Below are 11759 nucleotides of genomic sequence, written 5' to 3' on the forward strand. Positions count from 1 at the left end.
AAACAACCGACGATGAGATGTCATTTCAAGAATGGAAGGCTTGGAGGAAGAAGAAGAAATTGCAAAGAAAGAAAGAGAAATCAAGTATCAAGATTATGATAGAGTCAAGTGATGACTCGGACAACGACTATAAGAGAAGATCTTCAAGCTCTTCAAAAGTGAAGAAAAGAGCCAACTATCACCAAGTTGGTCATGACTATACATTTCAAATTCCGAGTGATCATAGTGCTTCAATTCACATGGGAAAGCCCCCTTATTTTGATGGAACGGGGTATAATCAATGGAAGACCAAGATGTTTGGTTATTTGAGTGCAATTCATAAGGATCTATGGAAAATTATTGAAGTAGGGTGTGAGATCCCGGAAGATGGAGAAGCCACAACACCCGTTCAAGCATATGTCTTACAAAGAAATTATCAAGCTTTGAACATTCTTCACACTTCCGTGAGTCCGGAAGAGTTTGACAAAATTGAAGATTGCTCCACCGCCAAGGATGCTTGGGACACTCTCCAAGTAAATCATCAAGGATCAAGAAAAGTCCGAGAATCAAGAATCAAGACTTTGGAAGATGAACTAAGTCTATTCTCCATGAAGAAAGATGAAACCGTTAAGGAGATGTATAACCGTATGAAAAGGATCACCAATCAAATCAAATCTCTTGGTGGAGACAAATGGGGTGATCGTGAGATAGTGGATAAGCTCTTAACCGTCTACATGGCTAGGGATGTCACATTACCTAGTTTGATAAGAGCGGAAAGAGGTTTCAAGCACTTCACCGCCGAGAATGTTCTTGGGAGAATTGAGGCTCATCATGATCAATTAAAGAGAGTCAAAATAAATCAAGATTTAGCCGATCTACAAGAGCAAGCTGCAAAGAATAATGGGTTGGCTCTTCAAGCTAAGTTGAAAGGCAAGGAGAAAGCATCCCAACCATCAAAGATTGATGACTCTAGTGATAGTGAAGATGATGAGCTTGATGATGAGCAAATGGCCTTTTTCATCAAGAACTTTAGAAGAGTTCTAAGGAAGGGCAACTTTCGAAACTTTGGCAAGAACAAGAATGAATCAAGAAGAAGATCAAGCAAGCCATGCTTCGGTTGCAAGAAAATTGGGCATTTCATTGCGGATTGTCCGGAAGAAAAGAAAAAGAACAAGAATGCCAAGGAGAGTTCATCCAAGAGGGATAAGCCAAGATATAAAAGGCATGTTGGTGAAGCTCATCTTGGTCAAGAATGGGATTCAAATGAAGAAAGCAACTCCGACAATGAAGACATTGCAACCATGGCATTCAAGACTTTATCTTCACATCAACCAAGCTTGTTTGAAGATCTCACCGATGATGAAGATCAAGACCAAATTATGTGCTTGATGGCAAAGAACTCAAAGGTAATATCTCCAAGCTCATCGGATGATGAAATAGATGATGATGATGAAGTTGCTAGTCTTATTAAACAATATGGCAAGAGTGCGGCAACTAGAATAATGAAATTAATAATGAAACTAGATGATCTAGATGAGACTCTTGAATCGCAAGAGGAATTGTTTAGGCTTGAAAGAGAAAAATCCGAGACTCTTGAAAAGAACCTTACCTATGAAAGGAAGGAAAACAAGAGGCTTGGAGAATCTCTAAAAGCTAAGGATAACATGCTTCTTGAGGTAGAATAGTCATCTACTAGTGAAAAGAGGAAAGTGGATGACTTAACTAAAGAACTTCTTTTAGTTGAAGACACTCATGCTAGATTAAAGAGAGACAATGATAAACTTCAAGAAAGCTTAACAAGCTTGCAAGCCACGAACACGGCACTTGAAGTTAAAGTTAGCACTCTCCTAGTAAGTTCCTCTAACACTTGTAAGACATCAAAGTCATCTAGTCCTTCAACTAGTAATGGTTGTGCACGATGCTTTAATGTTGATATTCAAACGTGTGTGACTAACCATGCCGAAGTGCAAGCCATGAGGAAAGAGATTAGTAGACTCACTCAATTGGTGCAAGAAGAGGAAATATCTCACAAGAGAGTACTCAAGACAAATCCCTCACCGAGGGTAGGTGAGTTTGAGAAGCATACCAAGGGGTTTGGTTCAAGATACTTAAGTAAATATGGTTTTGAGAAAGGTAAGGGATTAGGAAAGAATGAAGATGGCACTTCTCAAACCATTCCTTATGTCAAGAATAACAAGAAGGCCGCCTTGGGGGCAAGAGGAGGCCTAGTGAACATGACAACTCCCATCCATAGGAGAAGTAGTGAGAAGCAAGGGTTAAGTCAAATTAAGTTTGTCAAGAGAGGCACAACATGTGATGAAGGTGCCAAAATTGTTGCATCCTCTTTGAAGCAAGACAAATTTCAAATGCCCAAGACACCAAAAACCTTATCTCAAATGTCATTTTATGCGGATTATGTTTTAACTAGGAACCACCATGGTAAAGTGGTTGCTAGATTTGTGGGTCACCGCTCATGGAACACTAAGGTGAAAAGCCATGTGTGGGTACCCAAAGTGCTTTTGACTAACACTCAAGGACCCAAGTATTGTTGGGTACCTAAAAGAAAGGAATAATCTTGTTTTGTAGGAATACTTCTCCGGTGGATCAACATGGGTGATTGATAGCGGATGCACAAATCATATGACCGGAGAAGGAAGCATATTTGAGAGTTTGAAAGAATCAAATGATGATCATTACATTACTTTTGCCGGGAATCAAAAGGGAAAGGTGCTTGGTACCGGTAACATTGATCTAAACTCAAAATTCTCTCTTTCAAAGGTTCTATTAGTCGAATCTCTTGGGTATAATTTGTTATCCATATCACAACTTTGTGCATCGGGTTTCAATTGTTTATTCACTAACGAAGGTGTGACCGTCATTAGGAGAAGCGATGGCTCCGTTGCCTTCAAGGGTGTACTCAAGGGAAAGCTTTATCTAGTGAATTTTTCACAAGAAAAGGCTCAACTTGACACATGCTTGGTGGCAAAGTCTAGCTTGGGTTGGTTATGGCATCGCCGACTAGCTCATGTTGGGATGAGAAATCTCAACAAGCTCCTAAAGGGGGATCACATTCTAGGACTAACAAATGTTTCTTTTGAAAAAGATCGTATTTGTAGTGCTTGTCAAGCCGGAAAGCAAGTTGGTGTTCCTCATCCGTCAAAGAGCATCATCACCACCGTCAAGCCATTTGAACTACTACACATGGATCTCTTTGGTCCGGTGGCTTATATAAGCATTGGTGGTAACAAATATGGACTTGTCATTGTTGATGATTATTCTCGTTTCACTTGGGTATTCTTTTTGCATGACAAAAGTGTAGTGCAAGAGACATTCAAGAAATTTGCAAAAAGAGCTCAAAATGAATTCGAGACCAAGATCAAGAAAGTGAGAAGTGACAATGGCTCCGAATTCAAGAACACCAACATTGAAGAATTTTTAGAAGAAGAGGGCATTGGGCATGAGTTCTCCGTTCCATACACTCCACAACAAAATGGAATTGTTGAAAGGAAAAATAGAACTCTCATTGAAGCCGCAAGAACAATGCTTAACGAATACAAGGTCTCGGATCAATTTTGGGCGGAAGCAATCAACACGGCATGTCACGCTATCAACCGTCTTTATCTTCACAAGATCTTGAACAAGACGGCCTACGAACTTCTACTTGGTAAAAAGCCTAATGTGTCATACTTTAGAGTTTTTGGAAGTAAGTGCTTCATTCTCAACAAGAAGCCCAAGAACTCTAAATTTGCATCTAAAGTTGATGAAGGTTTTCTTCTTGGTTATGCCTCAAATGCTCATGGATATCGTGTCTTCAACAAAACCTCCGGTTGTGTTGAAGTTGCGTGTGACGTGACATTTGATGAATCTAATGGCTCTCAAGAAGAGCAAGTTGATGATGTTGTAGGCATGGAAGAATCACCAAACAAGGCGATCAAGAAGCTAGCCACTGGAGAAATAAAGCCACAAGAACAAGAGGATCAAGACGATGATGATGTGTTGATGTTCAAAGGGTCATCTACATCAACTTCCGCAGCGCAACCCGGAAACTCCGGGTACAAATCCGGAGACTCCGGATCACCTGTCCGGAGTATCCGGACACAGGGCCGGAGTATCCGGGTTACAGAAGATCGACCATCATCTCCACATCAAGATCAATCTCAGGCTGAACAAGAAGTCGAGCCTATACAACATGAAGCTCAAGTTCCTCATCCAAGAATTCATCAAATTATTCAAAAGGATCATCCCGTGGATAACATTCTTGGAAGTATAAACAAAGGGGTAACTACTCATTCTCGTTTAGCAACCTTTTGTGAACATTACTCGTTTGTTTCTTCTTTGGAACCACTTAAGGTTGAAGAAGCTCTGGATGATCCGGATTGGGTGATGGCCATGCAAGAAGAGTTGAACAACTTCACACGGAATGAAGTCTGGTCCTTGGTAGAAAGACCCAAGCAAAATGTCATTGGGACAAAGTGGGTCTTTCGAAACAAACAAGATGAACATGGCGTGGTAACAAGAAACAAGGCAAGGTTGGTTGCTCAAGGCTTCACTCAAATCGAAGGTTTGGATTTTGGTGAGACTTATGCACCCGTAGCTAGGCTTGAGTCAATTCGAATCTTGCTTGCCTTTGCAATTCACCATGATTTCAAGCTATACCAAATGGATGTGAAGAGTGCTTTTCTTAATGGACCAATCTCCGAATTGGTATATGTTGAGCAACCACCGGGCTTTGAAGATCCCCAGCTGCCTAATCACGTCTACAAGCTCCATAAGGCGCTCTACGGGCTTAAGCAAGCTCCTAGAGCATGGTATGAATGCCTTAAGGACTTTCTCTTAAGGAAAGGCTTTGAGATAGGCAAAGCCGATCCTACTCTTTCACTCGCAAAGTTGACAAAGAAATTTTTGTGTGCCAAATATATGTCGATGACATTATATTTGGTTCTACTAATCAATCTTGGTGCGAGGATTTTAGTAGGATCATGACGAAGAGATTCGAGATGTCCATGATGGGAGAGTTGACATTCTTTCTTGGCTTTCAAATCAAGCAACTCAAGGAAGGAACCTTTATTTGTCAAACCAAGTATACCAAAGATATGTTGAAGAAGTTTGACATGGAGAATGCCAAGCCCATCAAGACACCCATGCCGACTAATGGACATCTCGATCTAAATGAGGATGGCAAAGCCGTAGATCAAAAGGTATATCGCTCCATGATTGGATCCCTTCTTTACCTTTGTGCATCTAGGCCCGATATCATGCTTAGTGTGTGCATGTGTGCAAGGTTTCAAGCTAATCCTAAGGAATGTCATCTTATGGCTGTTAAAAGAAATTCTGAGATATTTAGTTTTCACTCCGTTCCTTGGCTTGTGGTATCCCAAGGGCTCCACTTTCAATCTACTTGGCTACTCCGATTCGGATTATGCTGGTTGCAAAGTAGATAGGAAGAGTACATCGGGGACTTGTCAATTTCTTGGCCGGTCCCTTGTGTCTTGGAGTTCCAAGAAACAAAATTCCGTTGCCTTATCAACTGCCGAAGCCGAGTATGTTGCTGCAGGTGCTTGTTGTGCACAATTACTTTGGATGAAATCCACCTTGAGAGACTTTGGTTGTAAGTTTAGCAAGATTCCACTCTTGTGTGACAATGAGAGTGCAATCAAGCTAGCGAACAATCCTGTTAACCACTCAAGAACCAAACATATTGACATAAGGCACCATTTCTTGAGAGACCATGAAGCCAAAGGAGATATCGTTTTAAGTCATGTGAACACCGATAAACAACTAGCCGATATCTTCACTAAACCACTTGATGAGCAAAGGTTTTGTACCTTGAGGAGTGAGCTAAATATTTTGGATTCTCGTAACCTAGTTTGAGATCATGCACATGTTTGAGTGCTGTAGAGAAATTATTTTGAAAAATCTACTAGAATTAGTAGGAGTGTGATTTTAAAAGTAATTTGAATCTCTTCTTACTTGCTTGAGACTATTGTTCCCATTGTTGATTGCTGGCTAGTCTCAAGTTAAGTAAGCCTCTCACATCACTAGATCTCTTCTATCAGAATTTTTATTCTCTTTGGAATCCTTCACAGTTTTAGGGGGAGCCGGATACTCCGGTAGTACGTCCGGATACTCCGGACATCCGGATACTCCGGATATACGTCCGGATACTCCGGATGGTAAAACCATCTTATATATACCGCGGGGGGTCGGTCAAAACGGTTCTATCTCCTATTTTTCACCTCCACCGCGCCTCTCCTCCTCTCCTCTGTCTCCCACTCGCCCAAGGGGAGATTTCCACCATCTTTTCGCGCAAGATTTGCGAATCGTTGAAGGGAGTGCTTCATCTCGTCCGGAATCTCCGGGGAACGCTTTGGATTTGGAGTTTCCCGCGCTTTCCTCTTCATTAAGGTATTCAAACTTCAAATCGCCCGATCTCTCAATGTAGTGGTCAAAACTAGATATCCTTTGGGGCATTATCTTCCCTCATGTGCAGCAGCTTGTGCCCCAAATTTCATTCAAATCCCATGGGCAAATCTCTAGATTTCATGAAAGTAGGGTTTCCATGTCGATGCCCGGAGACTCCGGATGTTCCGTCTGGATACTCCGGACTGTCCGGAGTATCCGGACATATATCCGGACTCTCCGGATTCCTTGTGATTCTGCCCACCTGTCTCACTCCTATTTCGTCTAGCTGCTCCTAATCGATATATTCTATATCCAGGCTATGGGACGTGAGCGTGCACAGGCTTCTTCCGGTCAGCGACGGCAAAAACGCCGTCATGATCCTCAAATCCAAGAGGAGGAAGTTTCACCTCCTAGTCCTCCTCCACGAGAACTTCGTCCTCGTCACCGTCCGGGCAAAGAGCCTGCAGGGAGCAGCTCACAAGCCCGTCCACCTCGTCAAGCTCCTTACATGATGCCAAGTATGGCAGCGCCTCCTCCTTCTCGGGCTAATCCATCGAGACGGGGAATCGCTTGGGAAATCTGCCCTCGCACTCCTCCTCGTCTTCAAGTTGAATATCCACAAGATCAACGTACATATCCAAGGTGCCCAAAGCTTCACCGTCCTCAAATTCTCACCGAGTTCACTGTTTCAATGGGACGGAACTATTTCAAGCAGACTGTGGCTCTTACGGATGCACGCAAGGAGGATGTTTACAAGTATGAGAAGGCTGAAAATTTGGAAAGGAGATTTTGGTGTCAGTTGCATCAAGATTTCTACTCCTCCGTTGTCATGCGCAAGGGCAAAGCTCCCATTGTTCCTTGCAAGTATGTTGATTGGGATTATTTTGAGAGGATGAATGATCCATTCTTTAATCAAGCTATTGCCAAGTGCAAGGAATTCGGTCTTTATGACATCATGGGTTTTCGGTATGATTGGAATGAGGAGATTCTTGCTCAGTTTCACTCCTCTCTATATTATGATGCAAGGCAAGTTGCCTTCTTTTGGACTACTGAGGGAGTGAAGTATGGAGTCGATTACATGACATTCTCAAGACTCCTTGGACTTGGCTCAGAGGATGAGAAGAGAGATCCCATTCATGTGGAACATCAGTTAAAGCCAAGTCAATTACCGGCTCTTTTCTACAATCCTATTCTAGCGGAAGCCGGCAATGCAAGCACTCTTCAACCTTTCTACTACACTATGAACCAATTTTTCCGTGCCACTATTGATGCTAAGGATGGTGATGCCACTGCTCTTAGGTACTTTGCTTGCAATCTCCTTGCCCGTGTCATGCCAGGTGGGAGACCTTTCTCCATTATGGATTTCATTTGGAATGAGTTAAGGAGGACGATGAATGATCCCCAAAAGTTTCTACCATCTGCTCCTTACATTATGTATATGATTGAGAGGGTCACCAAGGTCACCTTTCCCAAGGATTGCAAACACGCTGCCCTACATCTTCGTCCTCGATCCGGTGATGCACCACATGCCCCTCCTCTTCATGCCGGTGCAACAAGGAACCCAAGGTTTGATCCAGCTCCGTCTTATGCGGGTCCATCTTCCTCTCGTCGTGGTCATCATGATTCATTCATCAAGAGAGCTCTTAAGAGCATTTTCTGCATGTGCAAGACTGTAACTCACGAGATTAATGAAAACCGCCGTGATATTATTGAGATTAAGAGTCACTTGGGGCTTCCGGCGGATCCATATCATGAGTTGCCCGAGTTTGATGACCCATTTGCCGAATGGGATGCTGCGGATGAGGCCGCCACTGCTGCTGCTCATGCTCCTCTTCCTCGCCCACGTCAGCGCACCCGTGCCCCTACACGATCCCGTCGCTCTCCTCCTCGTGGCCAAGAGATTTTTGATGAAGAGGAAGAGACCGAGGAAGAAGCACCTCCAAACTACCGCGAGATCCCCGATTCGGATGAAGATGAGGACACCTCCGATGAGGATGCCCAAGATGATGATGAGTAGAAGCTCTTCTTGCCTGTTTTCATCTCCTTTTTGGCACTTGTTGACAAAGGGGGAGTGAAAATACCATTTATGTACTCATTTGGGCTTTGTATCAACTTTTTGCGTAGCGTTTCTTTTGGAACAATTCTCATGTAAGGACTATGTGGTGTGGGGAACTTTGTAAAGTGTGCTACTCTGTGGTCTACTAGTTTGCAGTTTATTTTTAAGGATGAGCTGATAGTGTGATCTTAATTTGATTATGATGCAATGTTATTTTTTCTGTGTTCTGTCCTGATGATCCGGATACTCCGGATATTCCTCCGGATACTCCGGACTGGTCCGGAGTCTCCGGATCGGAACCCGGAGTCTCCGGGTTATCTTGATCAAACACTAGTGTTTCCTGATTATATGACATGACATTTGCATCACACATTTTTCAGCACACACACACACATGCTCACCCCACTGTAGAATGTATAAAGAGTTTTCATATCTTTTTCTAAAAATGCCAATCTTGACTTTAGAGAAGTGAATTTGAAATTCAAATTCATGGCATACATTTAGGAGGAGCTCTTTGCATGCTTAAGATTACATTTTTATGGTTATCAAATGAGTTACATGTGGGTTGTCATCAATCACCAAAAAGGGGGAGATTGAAAGATATCTAGGCCCCTAAGTGGGTTTTGGTGATATATGACAAAGCACATGTATATTTAATCGTGTTATTAAGCATGTGTGCAGGTGCTAATGGTGACTAAGCATAGCTTTTTGAGAAGCGTGAACCCTCAAAAAGGATATGAAAAGCGGCGTCCTCAAGTGTTCTTTAAGACTAGATTTTATTTTTGAAATTGAGTATAGGAACGCCGTACTATCAAGGGGAACTGTGATCCACTAGTGTAGACATGGTAGTTGTGCTCAAGAGAACCCACAAAAATCATAAGAAACCATCTCAACACTCAAAAAGGGACTTAAATGTGAAATTCTGTGACAAACCCGGAGTGTCCGGGTACTAGTCCGGAATGTCCGGACAGAAGGTCCGGAGTATCCGGACGTATACCCGGAGTGTCCGGGTTACTGTTACCGGTCTGCAAAACAAGTTTGGTCCGGAGTCTCCGGACCCCTATGTCCGGAGTATCCGGACATATACCCGGAGTTTCCGGGTACCGCTCTCCCAACGGCTAGTTTCTGGGAGAGGGGGTATAAATACCTCCATACCCCCTCTCACTCTCTCTCTCTTGCTAATTTTTCGACCAGACCTGCAGAAAGCCTAAAGAGAGCCCTCTCACTCCCCATTTGCTTCATTCTTGAGTGATTTTCGTTGGGGTTTGAAGTGAGATTGTTGCAAGAGCTAAGATTGTGCAAGTAAGCTTTAATTTCATCTCTTGAGCACATCAATCCAAGTCTAGCCCGTGGATTCTAGGTTATTACTCTTGGAGCTCCAAGCTCCTAGACGGCTAGGCGTCGCTTGTGATTGCGTGATTGATTTGTGAGCATCACAGCTGGTTTGTAATCCTCATTCCTCTCCGAGGAATTCATAGTAAGTGTCCCTAGGGTTTGAGCGTTGGTCTCACCCTTGGGAGAGGAGCATAGGAGTTCTTGAGCACCGTCTCTTGAATTCTTCCTCAACGGAGACGTAGCTCCTTTGGGAGTGAACTTCGGGAAACAAATTCTGTGTCAATCTCATATTTCTACCTCATACTCTTGTTTATTTGCTTGTGAGACTAACCTTTTAGGGTTTGAGGCCGATCTATTTTTGTACAAGTCTCACGAGAAAGAAAACTGGTGAGAAACACTTCAGAGGTACCCCTAGTTCATCTAAATTTACCTGATCCAATTTATAGCTTCTTCAACAGTGATTAGTAGCACGTTTTTCATACCCGGATAGTCCGGACACTATATCCGGAAACTCCGGACTCTATATCCGGAGTATCCGGACATATATCCGGAGTATCCGGATTCCTGTGTTGCTAACCGTGTTGAAAGTGTTTTAAGTTGCAGATTAGCCTATTCACCCCCCCTCTAGGCATCTTGAGGTCCTTTCACGAGGCCCACCTATCTAAATTCTCTATGCACCCTGGCAGTACGAAGATGTACCAGGATTTAAAACAAAACTTCTGGTGGACTCGTATGAGACGAGAAATTGCCAAATATGTCTCAGAAAATGTGATATCTGCCAAAGAGTCAAAGCCAGTCATCTGAAAACTGCTGGTATTCTTCAACCTCTACCTATTCCCTCTTGGAAGTGGGAGGATATCAGTATGGACTTTATTGTTGGTTTGCCCAATACTTCTCTGAGGCATGACTCTATTTGGGTAATCGTTGATCGATTGATGAAGACTGCACATTTCCTTCCTGTGCATACTACATATAATGCCAAAAAGTATGCCGAGATTTACTTGGATCAAATTGTTCGTCTTCATGGAATACCTAAGATGATAATTTCTGATCGTGGAGCACAATTCGTCGCTCGGTTCTGGGAGCAACTTCAAGATGCTCTTGGAACTAAGTTAATTCGAAGCTCCGCATATCATCCTCAAACTGATGGACAGACGGAAAGGGTAAATCAGATTTTGGAAGATATGTTTAGAGCCTGTGTCCTTCAGTATGACAAAACTTGGGATAAATGCTTGCCACTGGCAGAATTCTCATACAACAACAGCTATCAAACCAGTCTCAAGATGGCCCCATTCAAAGCATTGTACGGTCGCCGATGCCGAACTCCTTTGAGTTGGTCACAAACCGGCGAGCGTAAAATCTTTGGACCTAACTTGGTCATGGAAACAGAAGATAAAGTGAAAATTATACAAACTAACCTAAAGGCAGCTCAATCTCAGCAGAAAAGCTACGCTGATATACGAAGAAGACCATTACAGTTTCAAGTCGGAGACTTCGTATATCTTCGAGTATCTCCGGCTCGAGGTATTCAAAGGTTCGGCATAAAAGGGAAACTTGCTCCTTGATACATCGGACCCTTTGAAATCCTTGAAATCTGTGGACCCATAGCTTACAGTCTTCAACTTCCTTCTCAATTAGCGGCCATCCATAACATCTTCCATGTATCTCAACTTAGGAAGTGTGTTACGATTCCTACCGAGATCATCGATTCCCAAGCCATCGAAATCGAACCTGATCTGACCTATACAGAACATCCACTTAGAGTGCTAGACACTAAAGAAAGAAGCACTAGAAGAGAAACCATTAGGATGTTCAAGATTCAGTGGAACCATCAAGACTTCTTCCAAGCCAACCTCTGGACTTGATCATTCAAATCTATTCTGTTCCGGAATCTTGGGACGAGATTCTTTTTAGGGGGGAAGGCTGTGACACTCAGGTAATTAGTGTTGTCACACCCTATATTTAAGTGTGATGTTATGTGCAATAG

The sequence above is a fragment of the Panicum hallii genome, chromosome 7, assembly GCF_002211085.1.
Source record: "Panicum hallii strain FIL2 chromosome 7, PHallii_v3.1, whole genome shotgun sequence".
In the NCBI taxonomy this organism is placed as follows: Eukaryota; Viridiplantae; Streptophyta; class Magnoliopsida; order Poales; family Poaceae; genus Panicum; species Panicum hallii.